This window comes from Oryctolagus cuniculus, chromosome 1 (assembly GCF_051225735.1).
Source record: "Oryctolagus cuniculus isolate XC-2025 breed Fujian yellow rabbit chromosome 1, ASM5122573v1, whole genome shotgun sequence".
In the NCBI taxonomy this organism is placed as follows: domain Eukaryota; kingdom Metazoa; phylum Chordata; class Mammalia; order Lagomorpha; family Leporidae; genus Oryctolagus; species Oryctolagus cuniculus.
Genome location: NC_142867.1, coordinates 21,029,982 through 21,055,027, shown reverse-complemented (window position 1 = coordinate 21,055,027; position 25,046 = coordinate 21,029,982). Strand labels below are relative to the sequence as shown.

Below are 25,046 nucleotides of genomic sequence, written 5' to 3'. Positions count from 1 at the left end.
CAGCCGGCTTAGGGGCTACATGATTTGGGGGAGGTGTTAAGGAGCCCCGCACACACACACACACACCCCAGAATTATGCACCTTGCCCTAGGTCCAGGCACCAACAAGAATCCGACACCCGCGTTCTTGCCAATAAAGACCTTCAGGTCTCCTGCTCCGCTGCCCTGGTGGGGCGGGGAATCCCATGGCCATCCTCCTCCTAGATCCACCCACACCACCATCACTCTACCTGCAGGCTGCCCTGTTTGCTGTCTTCTCCTAAGGCTTCTGAGAGCGTCTTGTGGCTTCTCCATCCTCACTTCACCTCTGGAATTAATTTCACAAAAGACTCATCTCTCAAGCCTTAGGCACTGTCTCTGCTCTGCCTGGCAAAATGTCCCCGGCCAGGTCCTGGCAAAGCCTAGCTCCAGCTGGAGCAGAGCAGGGAAATGAGACTGATGGCAGCGCCCTCCATGGACCTGGATGGCAGTGGTACCTGTGTCCACCAAGAACCCAACACCCCACCTCAGTCAGGTTTCAGGGATCCAGAAACCTGGAAATCTCTGCCTAACTGGCCCAAGCCCAGTTTCAAGGCTGCGACAAGGGTCCTGCCCAGATTCCTCGCCCAGAGGGTGCATCCTGTCCGTGGCAGGTGCATGCCTTGGGGGAGGGGGACCAAGCAGTGACTGTAAGCAGGCTGTGTGTGCAGAGTCTGAACACGTATGACCTGAGAGGTTCACATGCTTGAGCCCCAGGCCACTTGTGACACGGGACAGAGATAGGGATAGGAAGAGAAGCAGGGAGGGTACACGGAGAGTGCTGGGAGCAGGGACTGTTCCAGCCCTACTGCCATAGTCCCACAGGGAACCCCACAGAGTCCCAGCATTCTGTATTCGAACTCGGTCTTAGTCATTATAAAGCATATTGGCCAGGTAGCAGGAAAGAGAAGTGTTTGATACAACTGCACAGCTTGGGTGTCCTAAGTTAGAGCGGGGCCTGCACCAAAGGCCCGGTGCCCCAGGCCAGGAGCTGCTGCAGCAGGCTGCAGAGGATGGTGCCCGCAAAGGCAGAGACGCTGGGAGCTGCCTGCGGGCTGTCTTCCACGACAGAGCTGCCTTCCTCTCCACCCTGGAGTGGCAGAGACAGGAGTGGGTAGCAGGTGGGACTGATGGGAGGCAGTGTTTGTCTGGGGTCGGGGGTTGGGGGGTCAGAGTGGGGGTGGGGGAAATGGGGCAAACACCTGCACCTGCAGCTGGAGGGCAGGAGACAGGAGCAGAGGCATGGAGAGAGGTATTTTATGCTTTTGGTGTGTGTCTTGGGTAGGGATGGGAGTTGGAATTAGCCCGAGACAGACCGCACAGTGGTTCTCAAAAGTGTGGTTCCTGGGTCAGGGGCATCCCAAATCACCTAGGATCTTGCAGGACAGACAACGTCCCTTCGTGCTGGGCTTCCAGCTTTTCCCTGGCCTGGTGTGGAAATTCTAGACAAAAGACTTTACTGAAGGGAGAGCACCTGTGGACAGGGCTAGCGTCCACGCAGCGGGCCAAAGCCTCCGTGAATGCCACCACATGTCACCTTCCACAGCCGCCTGCAGGACCACTGCTGCTGCTTTTCCCATGTTAGGGACTCAGAATCCCAGGGGAGTCAAGGGCCCTGCCTAAAATCCCCAGGTCACAAAGCTCCCAGGAGCCGCCCAGGTCTCGGGGAGTCTCGGACCACCCCACTTCTCCACCATGTGCTCTGATTCTGAATCTCCCAGAGACCTTGTTGGAACAAATTGTTCCTGAGTTTTTATTCCACAGGTTGGGGAAGAGGGGACAGCCCCCCCCGCCCCCGAAAACACATTCCTAAGGAGTTCCCAGGCCGCGCGGATGCCGGTCCCAGCACCAGGCTCTGAGAACATGCGCTGGGCTGGGGTCCAGCTCCGCTCCCTGCTCCACCCAGGCAAACCTCGGCACAATGGCGTTGTTGTGAGATGCCAGTGAGATAATGGGCATGAGAACGCTGTGTCAGCGGCCTAGGTGGACGGCCTGGTCATTAGCTGGGGAACCTGCCTGAGGCTGGCTCCTTGGAGTGGGGCAGCGCGGACGGTGGGATGCGGGGAGGCAGGTGGATGGGCGGGGGGCACCATAGCTCACTGGAGCCCTCATGCAGCCCACCTTAATTCCAACCACGTCTCAAGGCAGAAAGCCAGCACTGAGGTGCTCGGGCCCAAGGCGCCCCCTCCCCCGCCACCCCCAGCAGCAGTCGGCTCCCCAGCAGCCGGCCACCCTGGGCTACGTCCCCAGGGACGCGTCTGGGCAGGCTGGGGCAGAGTCAGACTTGTGGTTCAGGGCCTGGGGCTGAAAGCCGCTCACCACCGCCTCCAGTGAGAGACTCAGAGCTGGGCGCTTCCCCTCTCTAAGCCTCAGCTTGCCCATCAGCAAAGTGGGTGCAACAGGAGCACCCCATAGGTTGTGGGCATTCCCAGCGCTTGGCACGGGGCCCGGCCCCTGGCAAGAGGTCAATCAGTGGCAGCTGTCAGTATTCTCAGAGAGCGCCTGGCCGCCTCCTGATAGAGGCCTCGACTTGGAACACGAACCGCTCCCACGCCGCTTCCCGGTTGCACCCGGATGCACCGCCCTAGCATGCCAACGTGGGGGCCTAGGCCCGCCCGTCCCGAGCTGGGGCCGCGGGGCCCGAACAGGGCTGGGAAGGCGCCGAGATCCGGGCCAGGAGAGTGTGCGGGGCGGTTCCCACCCGCGAGGGTCAGAGGCGGGCGGGCGCAGCCGGCTAGACTGGCAGGTGGGAGGGGTCGGGGAGGACGAGCGGGGCCGGGGAGGGGCGGGCCGTGGGGTGGGGGGCTCCGAGTGGGCAGAGCTCGGGGACGGGCCGGCAGGGGTGCTGGGCACTGGGCCGAGGAGGCGGGCCCGGGGGCGGGCCTCGGCCGCAGCGCGACCTGGACGGCGTCGACGAGGAGGCTGAGGCCGAGCGGGAAGGGGGCATGGCCTCCCCGCCAGCGGGGCCCCGGGGCGGGACTGGCCCGGGTAGAGTCCACGGTAGGCGGAGCCGGGCCCGGCCGGGGGGGCGGGGCTGGCGGGCTCGCGTAGGGAGGCCGCCGAGGGGGCGTGTCCGGGGCGGGGCCTCTGGGGGCGGGGCCTGGCGAGGCCGTTGAGTTCCCCGACCGCTGCCGGGAGAGGGGGGACCGCAGAGTCGCCGAGCCCAGCGCTGCGCAGTCGGCGGCTGACTGGGGCGCGAGCGGGTTCTCCGGGCTTGCAGCGGGGCAGGAGAAAACAGAGCCAGCAGGTGAGCAAGGGGCCGCGGGAGACCGGCGGGACGAGCAGCGGCAGCCAAGTTTGGTTTTGGCCGCACTTCCCCAGCCGGCTCGGGCAGCTCTCCGGGAACAAGTGACAGGTCGGGGCAGCTGGGGGTGGGGGGTGAGAGGGAGCTTTGCCTCGGCGTGCTGAGAACCTCTGGGGGCTCCGGCTGCGTGGCCCCGGCGCCGCACCTCTCCGGTTCCAGCAGGAGGAAGTTGGAGCAGGTGAGCTCCGCGCTCCGGTCGCACTTGCTCACCGGAGCCTGGAGAGACAGGAGCTGGCAGGTGAGGGCGCGCTGCAGGTCAGCCGCAGGTGCGCGCTCGCGCTGCCCCGGTGCAGCTTCTCCTTGCGAAATGGGACTCAGCCGAGCCAGTGCTTTTAAAGGTCAAACGGATTCGCCGGATAGGGTTCGAACGCGCGAGCCCTGGGGAGGCACAGCCCAAAGCAGGAGCGTTTCGGCTCTCCCCTAGTCTCCCTTAACCGAGAGTTCAACTAGCCAGGCTCCCCCAGCCTCCAGCCAGAAACCCAGTGAACAAGCCGGGAGGAGTGGAAGGAACAGGTCTTATCTAGGTGAGCAGGGGAGAAAAGCGAAAACTCCACCAGATCTTGGGCCAGAGTCAAGCCCAGAGCCCCAGGGCTCTTGCGACATGCCCTGGGTTAGTTTCTTGGGCTGGAAGATTCAGTCTATAGGGGTGGCGGGGGCCTTGCACTGGGCCACGGAGCTGGGCAGCCTAGATCGGTGGTCGGGGGCTTGGGTTTGGGACCAAGCTGACTTAGGATGCCAGTTCCCTCTCCAAGCTCCAGATTCTTCATCTGTGAAATGGGGACAGTGACAGAACCCGACAGCAGGAGTGAGAACTGAAGAGAGCAAGGCCATACAGTGCTTGGCAAGGCACCAGGCACCTAGTGAGGCCTCACTCCGGGGCAGTTCCTCTGCTGTGAGTGAGCTGCATTGACTGGCTTCAGGCTGCAGAGGGAGAGCACCCCCCCCCCCTTTTTGAGGGCTAGAGGCTCCTCCTGACCTGTGAGAGCCAGACACTGCCATGTGCCACCAACGTGATTCTGTAGGGAGGTCGGGGAGTGTGTCTCCAGGCCAAAAGAACCGCTGAGTTTTCTCTGATGTTGTTGAGGCCACAGCCTCAACAGTCAGCAACAAGTTTACTAAGCACCTACTGTATGCTGGATGGAGTGTGCAGAGGTGAGTGAGCCAGGCCTGGCTCTGCCTTCCTCCAAGCTGCCAACAGCAAGGGCTCCCAGCCCCTCCGCGTTCCTGCTGGGGAGGGCCTCTCCCGGCCAGGGGCCAGCTGGGATTTTTGCGTGTCTATATTGACCTGGTGGTTGGAATCCAGCTAGCCCACTGCACCCTGGGCTTGGGGTGGAGGCCCCCACATGGGGCCGTGAGGGCACCTGCTGTCCGAGCAGGACCGGGCACTGGAGGACATTGAGGGCGCTGCGTGTTGGCTCCTGCATCTTCCAGGGAGATGAGCCATGCATTGTGGAAGCAGCCGCGGAGTTCTGTGGGGGCAGAGTCTGCTTGAGGGCTAGGCTAGGAGGAGGAGACTGTGTGTGTGTGTGTGTGCGTGCGTGCGGGCGTGCGTGTGTGTAGGGCTAGGGCAGGTGTTCAGAAGAAGTGAGATTCTTGAGAAACCAGGGCAGGAGGTGAGGGGGCGGGGCTGGGAAAGAACTCTCGCCTGCTGATGTAGGGCCACAGACGCTCTGTGTCCAGGCACAGAAGTGGCTTCGGGGAGCGTGCACATGCGCAAGGTGGCGGCTCTGGTGGTGCCAGTGTGCATCCACAGCAACGTGCCCGACCCCCTCCTAAGCGGCGAGTGTGGCCAGGACACAGGGCTCGCCCGCGTGCACTGGCCCGGATGAGGGCACCTTCAGCGCCTTCAGGACTGGAGAGTTTCGGCAGCCGGGACAGAGGTGGTGTCTCGGACAGGGGAGGTGCCCAGGCAGTCCTCACACACCAGGCAGGGAGGCTGGCTTGCCCAGGGAATTCCCTGGAGTCTGGGGATGCCGCGTGGGAATGGGAGGCGGCATCCACTCATGCAGGCTCTGGGCTGCTGCGGTGAGAACTTTGGGTATGATCTGTACGAAGTGGGAGGCCCTGAGGGTTCTGAGCTGGGGGTGCTGTCATCAAGTGATGTTCTAGGAAAAGCCGTCTGTGCCAGGTGTGCCGGGGTGCTGGACCCAGCGGCCAAGGGATAAAGGCTTTGGGGAATGTCTGACCACGGGGCAAGCAGGGGGATTTGGGTCTCCTGGGGCTCCTCTGGAGTTTCTGCCCTGCAGGGGAAGCCCCTCTGTCTCTGGAGGCCTCAGACTGCCTGGAAGCTCCCTCTGGGGACCCCAGCCCAAGTCCCTGAGGGCCAGGCACCCCTTTCCTGCACACAGGCTGGGCACACCCAAGCCCATCTGGTGCCAGCTGGCTACCCCTCCTCCCCCACGCCTCGGTTTGGCTTTGGCCTTGGCCTCTGCTCCAAACCGTTAGACCCACTTCCTCCGCCCCACGGGAAGCTCAGGGGGTGGTTATGATTTAATCAGGAGCATCAAACAGCCAGAAGTTGGCTCCGTGAGAGGCGGGAAGGGCCAGGCCGCCTTGGCCGGCTTGGCTGGGGCCCCTCTGTGGGACAGGACGGGCCAGGGGCGGGGGGGCCCTGTTTCATCTCAGCAGGAACTGCCCTGCCCACCTGCTTCCCCTGCTCTGAGCCTTAGCTGAGGGCCAGGAGGGGAAGCCCAGTGGTAAACATGGACAGAGAGGGCTGGGATGGGACTGAGAGGGACAGAGAGTGCTGAGTTCCCGCCACATGGAGGTCACCAGACTCAGGCCTCGGTGACAGGCCCGGTTGGTGTCCCCTGGGGGCTGGCTTGCCCCTGACTCACCCGTGGGGTTCCCCCTGGGTGGCGGCTTTCTGCCAGGCCTGATTCACTCCGTGCTGACATGGAGAAGAAGCTGAGGGGAGGAACGAGGCCGGGTCAGTTCCAGCTCTGCTGTTCGCATGCTGTGTGACCTTAGAAAAGTGTCTTCTCCTCTCTGGGCTCACTCCCCTGCCTACTCATGGCCCATTCCTTGCTTGGCTCTCGGGAGGTGCTGAGACCTTGGGTGTGCCCTTTACAAAGTAGAGCGCATGTGTGAACACTTCCCTGTACACCCACAGACACCCCATAGTCTCACCACAGCGTGAAACTGGACAGCCCCCAGCCCAAAGGCACCAGGTCCCACCTCCTCTTCTTACCTCGATCCCCCACGCCCTGACCCCTCTTCTGTCTATCCACTGATTAGCGAGATGGGAGAGCGTGGTGGGGGATCTCGACCCTGCCAGGCTCCCGCCGTCTCTCTCACCCAAGCCTCGGTTTCTGAATCTGTAAGTTGGGGACAGCAATGGCAGCTTTCTCACAGGGCATCACAGGGATGACACAGTGCATGTGGAACACCTGGCACTTCTGTACCTGGTGCACAGTGAATGCTCGGGACGCTAGAGCTGTTGTCATGTTCCGTGCCTGGCCCGTCCCTTCTAGCCTGAGATAGGTGTCTCAGGACATCCCCTGGAGCGCCTGAGACAGGTGTGTGCCCAGATGGACACCCCTGGACACCTGCGTGTTGTGTGCGCCAGCTGTGCCTCTCTAACATGTGTGCGTCCGTGCCCCAGGACGCTGGTTGTCCCCAGCTGAGTGGTGCCCCACCCCCGCTCTTCCCGAGGGTGCCAGGGGCTCCCCAGGGTGGCTGTCAGCTTCCCGAGGGGCAGTCGGCATGAACACAGTGGCAGACTTTCCCAGGCCGCCTGCCTTCCCTTGCCACTGTCTCCTCTGTGCTTGTCTACACCGGGCGTCTTCCCGTTTGGTGTCTTGTTTTGCCATCTACAAAGCGAAGCTCCTGGGTTTCTGTTGGCTGGGTTCCTGGCACAGGGCCTGGCGCAGGGCAGGTGCTTGAGAAACCATGGCTGGATGAGTGACTCTCCTGTGTGCGCGGGGGTGGGGAGGGGGACAGGGCTCAGCTCAGCGCCTGATAGCTGGCGACTCCTTAGCAGTGCTGGTGCCCGGAAGCGAGGTCTGGGGGTCCCCGTCTTGCCCCTCAGGCTTCTCCACACCTGGAAGCCAGGTGTAGCGTGGTGGCGACGGGTGGTCTAGCCTGGGGTTGCTTCAGTAGGGGCTTCTGCTTCCCTGTGATGCCTGGGCTGTCCCCTCCTGGGAGGGGAACAGCCCCGCTTCTGCCAGCCTGAGTCCAATGAGGGGCCTCTGGCCTTGGGTGACCCCTGAGTCGGAGTCAGCAGTTATCCGTGGGAGGGCCGGGGGAACCGAGAACAGCAGGGTGCCCGTCTCACATGCCATCCGGGCAGACTGCTGGGCAGGCAGGCCTGTGTCCTGTCTTGGGTTCCCAGCCCGACTCCTACAGCCGTGTGGAGGGGTGACCCAGCACGGGAGCTGGTCAGGTGGGCCTCGGGGGCCAATGTGGAAAAGCAGGCAGAGCGATGGAGCCTGGCGGTTAGGAGGCCACGTTCAAGCCCTGGCGTTGTGGAGTCACTGCAGCCAGACACTGCCCGTTTATGTAGGGCTTTTGAGCAGCTGTGGAGTTTCGCATCCACAGAGAGTCCTGGAATGAACCCCCCTCGGACACTGAGGGCCAGGGGCGGCTGGACTGACCTCCTAGGGTTGTTTGCCAATGATACATGAGCTACTGTCTGGGTGCAGTTAGTGAGGGCTACACGTGGACCTGCTGGCTTGGGTGGTGTTATTACCGGGAAGCGGGATTTCAGTGTGGGGCTGGTGAACGGCTCGCATCGGGGGACCAAGGGAGGGACCTGGGTCCTGATCTCAGCTCGCTGCTTACATGACTTTGGGGAAAAACCCCTCCTGGACTACGAAGCTATCATGGTTGCCCTGTGATTGCTGCACTCGGTAGGTGAGGCACCTGTGCCGCCCGGGGAGGGGGGCGTGGTGCGGGGGTTTGTCCAGGGAAGGGACTTCTGGGTGCCCGGCCCGTGCTCCTGGGGAGGAGGACTGTGAGGGGGCAGCCTCCAGCCACCGCCATGGGGGTGTTGCGGACACAGAATGGCAGAGCCGTTCCCCCGGGACGCCGTGTTGCAAAGCCTTCACGTGCACACCCAGATCACAATGTGCAGTTATAGGGGCTGGCGTTCGACCCAGCGGTGAAGAAGAAGGTTCTATCCCCAGCTGCAGCTCCCGACTGCGGCTCCTGCAGACCCTGGGAGGTAGCCACGCTGTCTCACGGACTTGGACTCCGCCCCTGCTATGGGAGAGCTAGATGGAGGTCTTAGCCCCTGGCCGTGGCCTTGGGCCGGCCCCAGCCACTGGGGGAACATGTAGGGAGTGACCAGTGGATGGGAGCTCTGTCTGTCTGTCCTTCTTTCTCTGCCCATCAAATAAATAAAAAGTTTAAAAAAAATATAATAATATAGATTCAATTACAAAACTTTTTAATCTTTTTACTTTTCCCTCTTTTGTGATACTTCTTCACGGAGCCCTTATAATTTTATACCCCCAAAAAGAATACACTCACAAAATAAAACTGTAAAAAAAAAAAACCTTACTACATATATTTAAACAATGTATTGTATCAACTTGGGCTCCTGTTCAAGTTTTTATTGTTAATGGATCCTGTTTTTCAAAGGAGCTGTGAGATGTTGATTTGAAGTGCATTGCCATTTGTCAGATCTCAAAAGATTCTGAGAGAGTGTCTTGGCCATGGCCTTGCCACCTGGGAGACCAGAGTTGGGTACAGATGGGGGGAAATCCGACTTCTCTCCGTGGACGCCCCCGAGGGCTGGGTGGCTTCGGAAGGCTTCAAGCAGCACTTGGAACCAACTGGCATTAATAGCCTCATGTGAAAAGCAGGGATAACTGAACTCAGCTCCCAGGCTGCTGGGAGGTTCCGTGAGCTAAACCCAGGTGGAAGATGGAGCTCCGAATGCAAGCACCATTAGGAGAATGCGCTTTTAAACCTAGAACCCAGGGGTCCTGCTGCCTGCCCTGGGACCAGCAGGGTTACCAGTGCTGTCCAGGCAGCACTGGACAGGAGCCAGGCTTCTTGCCCGAGTGGCTCCCAGAGGAACCAATCCGATAAGCTTACTCTGGAGTTGGGGGCGGGAAGTGCCCAAGGGGGAGGAACAAGGCGGGAGGTGTTTCCCCAGTAGAGGTCCCTCAGTGCGGAAACAAATGGAGAGAGGAATATATGTTCCCACTCGTAAGTGACCTACACAGGGCTCTGAGTGCTGCCTGCTATGCAGCAAGCTCTCGATAAACACTCATTTGTCACAGCTGATAACAACCACAATTAGTAATGCCGCTACCGCAGATGGAAAATCGTCTCCCACTCTGTCCTGGGAGGTAGCATCTCAGAGTGCTGCTGCCGGGCCCTGGGTGGCGTGTGGTGTACACAGGAAATGCAGGCTAGTGGAGGGGAGGAGCTGGTTTGAGGTCTTTTTTTTTTTTTTTTAAAGATTTATTTATTTATTTATTTGAAAGGCAGAGTTACAGAGAGGCAGAAGCAGAGAGCGAGAGAGAGGTCTTTCATCTGCTGGTTCACTCCCCAGATGGCCACAGTGACCGGAACTGGACCAATCTAAAGCCAGGAGCCAGGAGCCAGGAACTTCTTCTGGGTCTCCTGCATGGGTGCAGGGGCCCAAGGACTTGGGCCATCCTCTGCTGCTTTCCCAGGCCATAGCAGAGAGCTGGATCAGAAAGGGAGCAGCCGGGACTTGAACCAGTGCCCATATGGGATGCTGGCACTGCAGGCGGCGGCCCCACCTGCTACAGGACAGTGCTGGCCCCTGGTCTGAGGTCTTGAGCAAGTGAGTGGGTGTCCAGGCCTGGGGCCTCTTCGGGTCACCTGTGGTCATGCAGCAAGCCCGCCTCCTTGGCCCCGGCCTCTCAGAAAGTACAGCAGTGGAGTCAGTGGGCCGGGGAGGACCCTTAGTCTCTGCCAGAGCCCCTCCGGCAGCCTCCTCTCTGCCCCACGCCGTCTCCTGGCAGGGTCCAGCAACAGGCTCCTCCTTAGCCAGGAGTCAGCACAAGGCCACCTCAAAACGTGTATGGAAAAAGTGGCCTTAAATTCGCTTTGTGGCAAACCCCTGCCTACCTTCTGTCATACTGAGCATTTCTGTGAGTGTTCTGCAGACCCCTTACGCAGGGTGGCACCTGGGTCTCACACTTGGTGCAGATAGCAGACAGGGAAGCAGCAGGGGGTGTGCCCGCGGCGTGGGCTTCGTCCCGCGTCTCAGGCGTCCGTGTGGACCTCGGGATGGGCCGGCCGGCCCTTGCAGAATTGGCTCACCTGCAGGCAACTCTCTCCACATCTCAGTGCCTTGGCTACCGAGACATCTAAATGAGATAATGTTGGTAGGAGGCTGAGCGGCCAGCCCAGGGGGGAGTGCGCCCCTTAGTGGAAGCCCGGGGATGATAGAGTGATGCTGAGTTGCAAAGGCTGCTGGGGGAACAGCGGGAAAGCCACCACCGGGGGGGACGCCCGCACCCCACGTCAGGGTGCCTGGGTTTGAGTCCCGGCTCTGCTTCCAGTTCCAGCTTTCTGCTAGTGTGCACCCTGGGAGCCCTCACCAGGTGAGGGCGCCAGTCCTTGGATCCCTGCCACCCACACAGGACACCCAGATGGAGTTCCTGGCTCCTGGCTTTGGCCGGGCCCAGCCCTGGCTGTTGTGGGCATTTCGAGAGCGAACCAGTGGATGCTTCTCTCCCTCTCCTTCTCCCTCTTACTCTGACTTTCCAATAAAAATAAATATTTTTTTCCCCAAAAAGCTGCCTGCCATTCCTTTTGGGGGAAGTGGCAGAGAGCCTTGATCCAGAGCTCTGGAGCTTTCCAGAGCTGCCTGGAGCTCCAGGAGTCAGGAGGGGCCTTAGGCCTCTCTGGTCTTCGTCCCCAGTCAGACAGTCCAGCCTGGGCCTGGATGCTCTTGAGAGTTGAAGGCCACGTTGGACACTTGTGTCTAGACTCTGGCAGGAGTGGGGGATATCCTTTATTCTGGATATCGATAACATCATTCTCGGGCCATGCAAAATGATCAACCTAACGATTAGTTTGCTGTCAAGTCACTGGATTTTTTTTTTTTGACAGGCAGAGTGGACAGTGAGAGAGAGAGAGAGAGAGAGAGAGAAAGGTCTTCCTTTTTCTGTTGGTTCACCCCCCAAGTGGCTGCTATAGCTAGCGTGTTGTGGCGGGTGCACCGCGCCGATCTGAAGCCAGGAGCCAAGTGCTTCTCCTGGTCTCCCATGCGGGTGCAGGGCCCAAGCACTTGGGCCATCCTCCACTGCACTCCTGGGCCATAGCAGAGAGCTGGACTGGAAGAGGAGCAACCGGGACAGAATCTGGCGCCCCGACCAGGACTAGAACCCGGAGTGCCAGTGCTGCAAGCAGAGGATTAGCCTAGTGAGCCACGGTGCCGGCCTTCATTGGATTTTTGAATTCCGCCTGGAGTTGCCCCGGCAGGGCCAGACCCAGTGATTTCGTGGCCTTATACGGCCCGTGGGCTACATGTATCCCGCCCATGCAAGTCACGCATCTTGGTGTTGGGAGCAGCTGTGTAGTTCATGGCATCAACCCCGCTACCCAGTGCGATCCCATGGACAGCGCGCAGCCTGTGCCACACACCTTCAGGCTGGAGAGCTCTGGGCAGACCTGGTTCTCGGAAACACGGTCTTGAACTTGGGCAAAGCCACCCTGCCTGAGCGTCCGGCTTGTTGGCAGCACGTGGAGTGTGGACAGCTGGAGGACCCCAGCCTAGCCACTCTGACTTGAGGCACAGATGGCTCTGTCGGCTCTTCTTTCCTGGCCGTTTGAGCTACGTGGCCACACACGCATGCGTGCACCCACGCACACACAGCCACCCCCACACACAGCTCTGCAATGAACGAAGCAAGTTTTTGTAGAAAAAGTGGGAGGGTAAAGAGCCCACACGCGGGAGGAAGTCGCCACTTGGAGATAACCACAGTGAGCAGTTGAGTGTTTTGACCTTTTTTTTTTTTCCTAAGGGGAAAAACAAGTACACACACGCACACGCACACGCACACACACACACACACGATGGGGTTCGTGCCATCTGAGCCACTTCCTGTGCTGCCGCTTTGGACATGCGGGTCGTGGAGGGAGGATTTTCCGTGTGATTCAGCGCGCTTCCCAGCTCCGCGGTGTCGCGCCACGGGAGCCCGCCGTGACCTGGTTAAGTGGCCGCCTGCTGTCTGCTGTCGCACGCCGAGGCTGCTGCCTTTTTCCCTGGGGTCCCCATTGCTGTAGGGACCGCCTTGTCCCTCTGTGTGTGCTACTGAGCTCACGGGGCGGGGGCAGGTGGTCTGTACACTCAGTCTGAGGACCAGGTTTCCGGTAACCACTGGGTCAAGCCCCCCACTCAGCTCCAAGGGCAGGGGCACTGTCTGTCCCTTGTGCTCCTTGGCAAACCCCCGGAGGGCCAGGGCCGGGCGTGTGTGTGTGTGTGTGTGTGTGTGTGTGTGTGTCTGAGACACACGAAAGTGCGCAGCTTTTTCTTTTCATTTCTAGGCTGACTTCTGACCTTTCTCCTCTCTGGGAGCTGTGTGGCATCATTAACTAATCATGCGATCTCTTTACTATTTAATGGCCTGTCCCACGGCGACTCCTCCCTCCCAGCAGCCTCTGGAAAGCCAGGCCCGGAGAGCCGAGTCCTGAGAGCGGGGAGGGCGGGGAGGCGGTTTCCCTGGCGTGGGCAGACCCTGGGGGTGAGGCGGGGGTTCTGAAACGCTGGCCGCCTTGCAGGAGCGTCTGGCAAGGTGCAGGGCACGGGCCCCACCCCCGCAGTTTCTGGTTCTGTTGGGCAGGGGTGCAGCCTGAGAACCTGCATTGTGGACACACGCTTGCTGGCAATGCTGTCGCAGCGGGACGGGGCCCAGGGAGCGCTTGGTGGCACGTGTCGGTCCCCGGTGCTGCTGACAGCCCTGTCCTGGGAGCTCCCCGGGGCTCCCCGCCCCACCGCATCATCCCTGTTTGTGTGCTTGCCTCCAGTGCAGGAAGACAAGATGGTTAGCACTAGCCCCATTTCACAGTGACGAAGACTGAGGCTCCGACAGCTGGCCTGATTCATCCGAGGCCCTGGCTGACTTCCTCCAGGCTGGTCTGCCCACTCACTGAGCCCGCCCCGGGCTCTCCCACCCCGACTCGGGCCCAGCCTCGCTCTGTTTTGCCACTCCCCCCACTCCCCCCTCTTCCCCCCACCAGCGACGTGATCATCTTCCACGGTCTCCGGTTTCCCAGCAGTTTGCGTTCCCCATTACTGCCCTGGCAGGTTTTCCGGGAAGCCGGAAAAGTTTATTCTGCCAAATCTGAGCTCTCCCTGGCAGGCTGCAGGGCAGAGGGAGCCCTCCCGTGCCGAGCGTCCAATGCGTGCAGGCCCTGCTCTGAGCTGTTTGAAGGCGGCCGTGGTGTCAGCCTCCCCCCGCCACCCATCCCCCCCACTGTCTCCCAATTTTACAGATGAGGAAACTGAGAGTCTGGGACCAGAAGCCGCTTGCCCAAGGCCAATCCCAAATCCCCAGGCTTGGTGGGGTCTGGGGTGGCCGTGGGTCTCCCCCCGCCCCCGCCCCTAGCAACACACACACACAGAGCAATTCTTGGGAGTCAGGGCCTTGGGAGACCCGGATCAAGTCCTGCTCCACCACTGCCTGGCTGTGAGACCTTGGCAGGTCGCGCCCCCTCGTGGGACTTCTGGGTCCCTGTTTCCCGTAATGATCCCTTGTGCTTTATGGTGCTGGCAGGGACACTTTCCCATGTCCTTTTCCCCCCATGCTGGCCAGCGCCCTATGCGACAGCAGGAAGGGGTGGGTCCGCCCGCTGGGCTGGCTTCGCTCCCCATCCTGGGCCTGGCCCACCACCGGGGCTGCCTCCCAGGCTCCCAGGGGAGGCTGCACTGGGCTCATTGCTGTGGGCTGGAAGCCTGTAAGATAGGGTGGGCGCAGGCTCCTGCTCAGGGCCCTGGGGGCTGAGGTCCCTGGTGATGGTGGCAGCCCCCACCTCAGCCCCCGACGTGTGGGACTGTGCCTGCTTCCCAAATGCACCAGGCAGCTTTTTCCATCTCAGGGCCCCTGCGGCTCAGTGAGTGTATCATCCGCGCCAGGCTCCTGACCGGGTCTTCCTCATGCACACAGCCTGGCTCCAGCCCCTATGCTCCCTCAGCCGAGCCTCGGCCTCTGGCCAAGCCGACTCGGGGCCCTCTCTCCCTCCCTCTCTGTCTGTCTCTCTCTCTCTTGGGTTCTGTGCAGTGGGTGGACTGGCTAACCAGGTTCGCTGACCCCTGGGCTCAGCCCAGGAGCAGGGGCGGTGCTAGATCTGTGAGTCCGGGCCCCCACAAGGTCGGGCAGAGCTGAGGGTGCCCGGGTCTGTGCTCGCTGTGTGTGGGCCAGCCTCAGCTGTGTGACTGTCCTGCTGGGAACCTGAGCCACTCTTATCTCGGCCTGAGAATACAAACGGCGTGTTCCTCGTGGGGGCTTGGTGGTGACGCTTCTGAGCCTCAGTTTCCCAATCTGTGTGTGTGTGGGGGGGGTGGGGGACGCCTGTGTCCTCCTGATCAGAAGCAGGGAGCTTGGATGGATGGGGCGGGGTGGGAAGCCAGGTGGTCCAAGGGCTCCTCCGGGGGTTGCTCATTTGCATATCCCTTTTCCTTCCCACCGGCCCATAGTCCCTCTTCCCTGTGGACACCTGGAAGCTCCCTAGGCCAGTTTTGGGCGTGGTTTGCTGGGCTGCTCCAGGGTGGCAGCTTCTCTCTGAGCTGATTTCTTCCTTTGAGAAGGGGGTAGGGGGTGGGAGGGTATGAGGCCCTGCCCGACTCTGTCTGAGACCAGGGTGGCCACCTCTCGTCCCTTGCCTGACACCCGGGGTCTGCTGGGGGCACAGACCTCTTCCTAGCTCACCCAGTACCTTCCCGTCTCATTTCCGTCTGTCCATACCCAGCTCCCAGCGCCCCGTGTTCCAGACCTTCTCACAGTGGTCATCATCGCCACACTTCCCCTGATTGTGCTGGGGACATCTTCCCCTCCACCCTCACACCTCTGCCTGCCCACCCCCAGTCCTTGGCCACGCCCCTCACGGCAGGAGTGGGAAGTGATGGGGAGAAAGGAGGCGTGCTGGGGGGTCCCAGGTTCCCACCCGGCTTCAGCAGCTGGAGTGGGGACTGCCCCCACTACCCTGGGGAAGGGGGGTGTTTGGTGAGGGGGGAGAGCTGGCTGGGCTGCCTCCCTCTCTCTTCCCTTCTTCCCCACAGCCCTGAGGGCTCAAGTGCAGGGAATTCTGGGTGCGCACTGGGCCTTGGCCACTGCTGGCTGAGGTCCCCGTCTCTCCTTGCTGCTGCTGCTGCTTTTTGGGGCTATGAGTGGCTGGGCCTGGAGCACCCCAGCCCCCAGTACCCTGCGCAGGAATCTTGGTGTGGGGAGGACGGGGGTCCTTCCAGGCACTCCCCTGCCTCTCCTGGGGTCTAGGGGCAGCTGAGGCTTGGGAGGGGTTGTTACTGATGGCTCCTTGGAGAGGGACAGAGGTGGTGCAGGGCCCGAGGGTGGCCAGGTACTTCAGGAGGCCACAAAGCACAGTGAGGGGTGATGGGGTGAGTGCGTGGGGCAGTTGCTGGGCTGGCTCCCGGCTGGGTCCTTGCACCCCCGGGGCCAGTTTTGCCTCAGCCGCCCCCCCACCACCACAGGGGTCCCAGAGAGGGCCTGAGCTGTGGGGTTGGTGCCCTGAGTGCAGAGGGGTCCGTCCGTCTGTCCCTCTCCCAGTCCTTCCATCCCTTTTGTCTCTTTGCCTCTCCCTCTCCGCTCCACACCTTCCTCTGCCTCTTTTTGCCCCGTCTGCTCCCCACGCCCACCCATCCCCGTCAGTGATCCCTCTGCCTCCTCCCCAGGCAGCCCTGAATCTAGGGCCTCCCCCAAGGCCTGGGCAGGGCTGCAGCCTGGGGCCACCCTGGCGGAGGCTGTCCAGGCTGTGGATCCACTGCAATCCTGGAGAAGCCCATGCGGCCCAGGGAGGGGGCCCCGGTGGCCGCGCCAGCTTCCTCTGTTACCGCTTTCCTACCCTGTCTGCCAAGTGCCTGCACTGATTAAATAGCCACCTCCCTGCCTGGGAGCCGGGGGCCCTCTGGGCGGGAGGCACAAGGCCCAGATCGCTGTAGATGACTATGGAAATGGTTTTTCCTCCCTGGGTTGGGCCGCCTGCCTGGCTGAAGGCTGGGAAGCTTGGAGCTGGGGCCTGTGCCGCCCTGTGAGGTTGCCCTGTGTACCCCAGATGCGCCAAGGGTCTGTGCAGGAGTGTTCAGGGAAGGCTGCCTGAAGGAGGAGGCATTTCAGCTTCCCCAATTCGTCCTTCCAGCACAGTGCCTGGGGTGTGTGTGATGTGACTGAGGGCCTGCCCACTGCCGTTGCCATGTGGGGTCCCTGATTAGACCCCTCCCTCTCTAATCACTGCTGCTCAGGGCCCACACCCAGCTTCTCTTCTGGGAGGAGCCCTGGCCTAGAATTTAACCTTTTGTTAGCCACCTGTCCCCAGCCACCCAGGCTCTGGGACACACGTGTGAGTGCCTTCTCTGGGTGGGGTTCAGAGGCCGGGCTGCAAGCCCCCCTATTCTAGCTTGGGCCTTGGTGGGGTTCATTTGCTCTCTGCCATTTATAACTGTGTTTCTGCAGGCAGTGGGATGTGACAGTGACGCGGGGGCTCGGGGTCACCTCCCAAATCCACATAGAACATGGGCAAGTCCTTTTGCCACCCTGGGCCTTGATGTCTTGACCTGTATAATGGGGTTAGGAGCAGTGCTCGTGTCCTAGGATCATGGGCGGGATACCCCAAGCTATGGGAGGTACTTAGCACGGCCCTGGGCAGGCACTGACTGCAGAGCCGTGAGCTGCCCTTGCTAAATCCACGTGGCACGGGCGGGGCTGGTCCCTGGGGGCGGAGCCAGGGCGGAGTACAGTCACCCAGCCGTCTTAGGACGAGAGCGGTGTGTCACTGCCCCTTTCCAGGTATGTACCCCACCAGAAGGGGGGGGGGCTCTCCCTGTAGACAGGAACAGATTTGACACGTCCACTTTCTGTGTCTCACTCGGGGCCAGCCTGGAGTAGGATTCTGTGAACTGCAGTGGGCAGCAGCTGAGGATGGAAACTCAGCAGGGAACGGCCAGGTGGGAGCCCCCTGGGGGGGGGGTGGCCCCTCAGGCTCCCCCTAGACACAAGGGCTCTTCCTTCCTGGGAGGAAGAGGTATTGTCCTCTTTGAGGTCCCGGCTGGTGTCCTGCTGTTCCAGCCTGCCATCTGGGTAGGAGAGCTGAGATATTAGTGTGTGTGTTAAAGCTACAGGTGCTTGCCCCCCCCACCCCCAATGCCGCCAGGCCTCTGATCCATGAGCTTGGGAACCACTTGGTTCCTACCTGGTTCCAGTGCCCCCTGCCACCTGGGAGGATGCTGGGCGGGCAGGAAGCAATGACCCAGAAGGTGGGGCATTGCCTCCATAGTCAGGGTCCTGAGTGTGCAGCTGAGCTGTGCCGCGGTCCCCCGTGTGGGCAGGGCAAGGTACCCTTTCTGCCAGACCCCCAGCCTACGTTCTTGGTGGTGGTAACCCTCCCGGGGCAGGCTGTAGGAACCCTGCGTCTGCCACACATCTCAGGGGACACCTTCATGTGAGCCTTCCTGCCACATGAGGTCGGGCTCCTTGATTAGTGGCACAGGATGAGCTCTTCCCATAGTCCCCTTGGCCCGAGTCTCACTCACAGTCCAGGGCTTGGCAAGCTGATTCTGCTCTTTTCCTGGGCGAGCTTTGATGGCCTGTTTAAAAAAAAATGCAGAATGGTGAGAGAGAGGGGGAGAGGGGGAGAGGGAAGGAGGGAGGGGGAGAGAGAGAGAGAGACAGAAATCTTCCATCTACTGGTTCACTTCCCAGATGCCCACAAGAGCCAGGAGGGCTGGGCCAGGCTAAAGTTAGGAGCCCAAAATTCCATCCAGGTCTCTATGTGGGTGGCAGGAGCCCAAGCACTTGGGTCATCGCCACTGCCTCCCTCCCAGGATGCATGAGAAGGAAGCTGGATTGGAAGCGAGGACAGGCCGCCTTGTGGTGCCAGCACACCGGGTTTTAGCCCTGGTCGGGGCACCGGATTCTGTCCCAGTTTCCCCTCTTCCAGGCCAGCTCTCTGCTGTGGCCTGGGAGTGCAGTGGAGGATGGCCCAAGTGCTTGGGCCCTGCACCCCATGGGAGACCAGGAGAAGCACCTGGCTCCTGCCTTCAGATCAGTGCAGCGCGCTGGCCGTGGCAGCCATTGGAGGGTGAACCAACGGCAAAGGAAGACCTTTCTCTCTGTCTCTCTCTCTCATTGCCTGTCAAAAAAAACTGGAAGCAGAGGACAGAACTCGAACCTGCCCTACAATATGGGATGTGGGAATCCCAAGCATCAGCTTAACCCACTTGCAGCAACCCCTGGCCCTGATGGCCCATTTTACACACAAGGACACTGAGGCTCGGGGTGGGTAGGTGACTCGGTGAAGGTCACACCGTGCTGAGAAATGGGGTTGGACTTTAGGTCTCCCAGGTCAAAGTACACGGTGTTCTGCCTCCAGCCATGGGCCCTGGAGAAGTCCCTGGAAGGTGACTGATTCCTGAGAGCCCACCTGGGAATCTGTGTCCTATCACTAGGGCCCTGGAATCTTCTGGAAAGCTGCTCAATGCCCCTGTAACTTAATGCTTCCCAGCCCACGTGCCAAATGAGTCGCAAGTTAACCTCCTCGGCCCTCAGGGACAGAGCCCTTACTGGTCTCTTTGGGCAGGCTGAGTCCTGGCTGTCCACCCCAGCCTGCAGAACAAACCTACGCACTTCTCTGCAGGCATCACGATGGGAAACAGGTTAGGAAATGCTGACCGCTCCCGTCCTGCACACTGAGCCTACAGATTCCCCAGGAGGGTAGGCAGCCGTGGTCTCTTAAGCTACAGTGCCTTCATCTGAGAAATGCAGACTGAACTAGGGGATGTCAAAGGCCTTTTGGGCACCGTGGGAGTCTGAGTATGTGAACCTCAGAGCCCGGCACGGGGCTGTATGGGGACCAAGCAGCCTGCTGCGAAGGCCAGAAACCACCAAAAAAGGGAGCCACGGAGAGCGGGAGTTCAGAAGCTATGGCTCAGCCTCAGCTTGAGGGTTTGGCTGCGCGGGGGCCGGGTAGGAAAGTCCAGGTGTCTGCTCTTCTGCGCTGTGCACCTTCCAGTTGGAGCAGCCCCCTCCTCCGTGGGCAGGCCCCTGTAGTCTCTGCTTGGGCTCGGAACCTGCCCTGGGGAGGGCCACATCTGTCAACCTCATCAGTCAAACAAGGAACATCCCGGCCAGGATTGGTGGAGCTGGTCTTTTCCTTCCTAACAGGAAGCCAAGCGTCAGGCCTCAGGGGGCTGGGGCAGGCTGGGGTGGGGGAGGCTGGGGTGGGTGGGCTCCACCGCCCACCTCGCTCACCCGGGCAGCAGATGAGGAGGAAAGTCTCCGCAGGTTTCAGTCCGAACTGAATTTTAAGCGTGGCTCAGCCACTTATGTACGTGGCCCTAGGCAAGCCCCCGAGCCCCTGGGGATCAGTGTGTGCATGTGTCAAATGGGGGTAATCGTCCATCTGAGGAGGGTCACAGAGACTAAATGAGCAGGGGGCCGAGGCTACGAGCGCATCACTCCTCAGCTGCCGTCTGGCTGGAGTTGGCCACCAGCCTGTCTTGCGCTTGTACTCATGGTCTCCTTCCCCCTAGCAGGGGGTCAGTCTCAGCTGCAGGATGCAGGACCCGCAGGAGAGTGGGAACCCATCACCCGGGTCCTTAATGAGCCTTGGAGCCCCACATCTGTAGGACACACAGGGCGACCCTTTGGGCTGTCACACCCCGTGATCCCTGGGAAAGACTTATGTGGGTGTGAGCCGCAGCCAGGACCCCAAAGCTCTCTCCTTGGACAGTCCTATGAGACGGGGGTCCTGCCAGCAGCTCCAAGTTCAAGGCGAGGATGCGGAAGCACAGGGAGGTTGAGTGGCTGCCTTGCTCAAGGTCACGCAGCAAGAAGGAAGGCAGAGCTGGGTCTTAGGGGACACTGGAGTTCCTAGTCCTGCTTTGTAGATTCCCAGTTACAGCTTTGTCTACCCCCCCTCCACCCCCACCCAAACTCTGGTTTTAACAGCAACAACAAGAAGTTAAGAGCAGAGATTAAAAAATAAGATTACGGAGAGGTCAGAAAGCCAGGCCCCCAGAGTCAGCTGGCTGCTCAGGAAACATATCACCTGTCAAACACGCAAACACAGCCGCCTGGGCCCCGCCTCTTTCCCTGGGCGAGCCGGACAAAGTCCAGGAGGCCAGAGGCCAGCCTGCAGGTGCAGCGCCTGCGTTCCGCCGCCTCCCAGGGCGGGACGGCTGTGCCAGGCTTTCTCCTCCACTTTCTGCCTGAGTGGGCGGGCAGGGCTCCCACGGGATCGGTTGCAGACTCACCCAACAGGCTGGAGCGCTGAGCCTCGGGCAGGCTAGTGCGGCCCCACCCGCGCAGAGGGCAGAGCCTGCCCCCCGCCCCCCCGCCACTTCCCCCCGCCCTGCCTTAGGCTGCCCCGGAGCAGCAGTGGTCATTCCACAGCTGGAGGCCGGATCAAGGCCTCAGACGGTGGCTCCATGGAGGCTGTGGTCAGGAAATTGACAGCTTCCGGACGATCATCATCGCCACCATCGTCATCATCATCAACATTTATTTGGCGCTTACTGGGTCCAGGCCCATCACAGGCACCAACTCCTTTAAGCCTCACCATAACCCGTTATTAAGTCCATTTTACAGGTGGGAAAGCTGAGGTTCAGAGGCGAAATGATTGTCCGAGGCCACATCACTGGCAGGATGTGGCAGACAAGGTGTCTTCAGGTGGAGAGAGTGGGAGGAGAGGGCCAGGCCATCAGCAGGGACTGAGCCCTACTGTGTGCCAGTTCACGTCACACGGGTGTGGTGGGCAGGGTCAGGGTCCCCATTCCCTGCTGAGGAAGACGCCCCGGGTCAGGGCCATGGCAGAGCCGGGGGGAGCCGGCTGTGCAGCTCTGAGTCCAGGCTTCTTTACCCCACTCCACCACGTGGGAGGCCAGGGGAACAGGGCGGGTTACAGGTGGAGAGAGAGGGGCTCCAGGCTTGGGCAGGGAGTCTCCCCGTCCTCCAGCTGGTGCTCGGCCTGAACTTGCTGTGCACCTGCAGGCTCTGAGCTCTGAGAGAACTCGGGGGTCTCTGCAAGGTCACGTGCACTGTGCGATTGCTCTGGGGTCACTGACCCCCGAGGAGCAGTGCTGGAACAGAGGTGCAGGGAGCTCCACGCACAGGTGCCAGGCACTTCTGCGCTGTGACACCCAGGCCTGCGCGCATCCCAAGTCTCCTGAGAGCCCCCTGGGGAGCTGAAAAGGCCCCGATTCCCAGGCTGCACCCGGAGCAGCTCCCAGGATCCCTGGCAACAGGGATCCAGCCCCTTTCCAGTGAGTGTGGGGACCACGCTCTAGGCATTTGGGAGCAGGGGACCTGGGCCCCCCAGTGGACTTTCTGGCATCTGTGGTCCCTAAGACAGGAGGGAAGCACCTGCCTGCCACTCTGCGAGTGTCTTTCCAGGGAGGGCATCTACAGCTCCGATCCACTTCTCTGGCTCAAGGGGATTCAAATCCAGTCTTTGGGGGGGCACCATTTTGGGGGACACCACAGTCCCAGCCCTTCTGCCAGCCAGTGGCATCATTACTAGCCAATGATGTCATCACTACCCAGTGACATCATTATTTACCAATGGCATCATTACTGACCAGTGACGTCATGACTATGCAATGACATCATTACTACGCAATGGCATCATTACTGCCCAGTGATGTCAGTACTCTCCAGTGATGTCATTTCTGGCCAGTGACATCATTACTGCTCAGTGATGCCGTTTCTAGCCAGAGAGTTCATTTCTAAGGACCGGAACTGTCCAGCTGCAGGATCAAAGTCAGTCTGTCTTTGTCTCCTCTTGGAAACCCTTCCTGCCGTCTCCAGACCCCGTTTCCTTTGCTTGTTCCTACACGTACACACAGAGCGCTCACTGCACACCAGGTGCTGTACCGGGGTCAGTGAGCCAGGCAGGGCCCCTGCCTTAAGGCACCCACATCTAGGAGGGGGCCCAGGCACGTCAGTGAGCAGGTCAGGTCACTGCAATGGGACCACATGACAGACCCAGAGGTCAAACCTGGCTGTGCTGCAGCGTCCCCTGGGGACCAGGCCACACGCCTGGACATTCTGAGGACTTGGGTAGGGCCAGGGCACTGGGCTTTGTCATGTCTTGACTCCACTGTGCAGCTGGAGTTGAGAACTCAGGCAGGTGCATGGAAGAGTGGCCTGAGCTGTTTCAAGGTGCCCCCCTGCCGTGTGGAGGAGGAGTCTGGTGCGGGCAGGAAGGTGTGCTGGGCTCCATGGAAGCAGGCGTGGAGCCAGGAGGAGTGCTGGATTGGAGAAGAGACCCAGGCACGGCTCTTAGGTGTCTGCCCTGAGCCCCGCGGTGGGTGGAGGGGCTGCTGACTCCCCTTCTCTGCCTTGGGGTCCCCTCCGGCGTGTTCCACGTGAGAGCGGTCTCCTGGGAGCCTATGGAGGACTCCGGGTTGGCGTTCGCTGCTGGCTGTCTCGGGGCCGTGGACAGCGTGGTGTCATCCAGCGTCTCTCGGGACGGAGGCCTGGCGCTCCCCCAGCTGGGACAGCAGAACCTTTGTTCTAAACAATGTGTCTGTCTTCCAGGACCATCCTCTGAGAAGCTGCTCCGGAAAACACTGCTCTGCGCCAAGTCTGCCAGTGGACAGGTGAGGAGGTGGGTCCAGGGGGCGGGCCCCTGTGTGACGTCACCTACCACGTGTCCTATCCAAGCAGGGGTTGAGCCTGCACCTGACTCTGGGGCTGGAGGTGCTGTGGCCCCTGCACCACTTGGGCCCCCCTAGGCTGAGGAGGAATATCTGGGCCCTCGAGTCAGGCCAGCAGGCCCCTGTGCCATCCTCAGATGCAGGCTCACAGGGGGCCCCGTGCAAAGAAGGGGTTCTTGTGGAGGCGCGCCCTCTCCCCACTTCTGCTTCCTGTGCCCAGCGGCTCCAGGGGCGGGGAGGGGAGGGAAGCTTGGTGGCCATCCTGGCATTGTGAGCTGGCTCAAGGTGCTCACCCCACTCGTCCACCACCAGCACCCTCAGAAGAGACCTGAACATAGACTCAGGTGTCTCAGGGGCTGTAGATGGTAGACTCCTGCAGGTGGCTGAGCACTCAAAGTCCCAGCATCCTTAGTGGCAGTCCCACTCCCTCCTCTCTCCATCCATCCATCTGTCCACCCGCCAAGCCACCCATCCACCCACCCAGCCATCTGCCCACACATCCTTCCATCTACCCATCCACCCACATAGCCATCCACTCATGCATACTGCCTTCTCCCCACATGACCATCCATCCCTCCATCCATCCATCCATCCATCCATCCACCCATCCTTCCACCCAGCTATGCTACCCATCCAACAGCCCACTCATCCACCTGCTCATCCGCCCATGCCCACATCTGTTCACCCTTCTATCCAGCTAGTCTTTCATTGACAATGTTCACTGGGGGTCTACTTTGTTCTCATGAGTAGGAAACTCTCTCGTATCACAGGCCACAGGGCAGTGGGCCAGGGGGCACAGCGCTAGTGTGGGTTGTGCTGAGTTATAGTAGCCACCACAGATCGACATCCTACCACTCGCCAGGCCTTTCCCCCACATTATCCAGCTGACTGTCAGGACGAGCCTGTCAAATACCTTCTGTCTTCTTCGTTTAGCAGCTGAGTACAGTGAAGCTCAGAGAGGTCAAGTCCAAGGTCACAGAGCAAGGAGGTGATGAAAACCCAGGCAGTCTGGTGCCAGTGTGGGGAGCTGCTCCACTATCCTGTGGTGGCGGAAGTGCCCCAACCAGCAGGTGTCTTGGGGGCCAAGGGGGCAGAGTCGACAAGGCCAGGAGGTTTCTTGGGAGAGGGGTTGTTGGAGGTGATTCTCGGAAAATGAGTGGACGCTCCTAAACACTGGTGTAATCATCTCAGTGTGTAGACGGACTTGGTACAAAATGATCCATCTGATCAAGTTGAGCTGTAGCTGTTTAGAATCCGCGAATGCACCTGCCACAGAGCACAGCGCACACTCAGCTCCTCCGTCCTCAGCCCACACGGTGCCCCAGGGCTCCTTGGGAGCTCTGCCTGGGGTCCCGCCTGCCTCTCTGCCCCTGTGTGGTCAGCTTCTCTAACTTGCTGAGCAGGGGGCCGTGGTCAGCCGCTCGACATTTGCAGGAAGTGTGTACAAGAGAGCGCAGCTCTGGGGATGCTCTGTTTGCTAGATGCACCTGCCACAGCCGCCCCTCACTTCTTCAAGTGCCCGACAGACTAATAGCAGAGGTAGGAAGCCGCTAACCCCGGGGCCGGGTGTCTGACACAGCAGCTAAGTTGCCTGCAGCACAGTTGGAGCCCCAGCTCCTCTGCTCCCTGCTAATGCACACCCTGGGAGCTGCTGATGTGGCTCAAGTACACGTGGGAGACCCAGATGGAGATCCCGGCCCCTGACCTTGGCCTTGACCTAGCTCTGGCCGTTGGGGACGTTTGAGGACATTCTCTCTCTGTGTCTGTCTCTCTCCCTTTCAAATAAAATGAAAATACATAAACAAGAGTGAAAAAAGTAATTATATATATTATATATATAAATATAATATGTATATTTTAAAAGACGCTCACCCCAGGTCCGGCTTGCTGAGCCCTGACCGTGCCAGGC

The 25,046-nt window shown here is 60.6% G+C and overlaps 1 protein-coding gene across 3 annotated transcripts in view; it reads left to right on the top strand.

Moving 5' to 3' along the window:
* Positions 1-3,156: 3,156 nt before the first annotated feature.
* CD82 (CD82 molecule) overlaps positions 3,157-25,046 on the top strand; it is a 47,284-nt gene continuing 25,394 nt past the window's right edge. Inside the window, exons 1-2 of one of the 3 annotated variants that reach the window (XM_070071327.2) lie at positions 3,157-3,264; positions 23,019-23,080. The gene's annotated coding sequence lies outside the window, so the exon portion shown is untranslated. Of the gene's footprint in view, positions 3,265-17,246; positions 17,271-23,018; positions 23,089-25,046 lie in introns of those variants that run through there. The other 2 variants (XM_070071329.2, XM_070071328.2) reach the window with 2 other exon arrangements.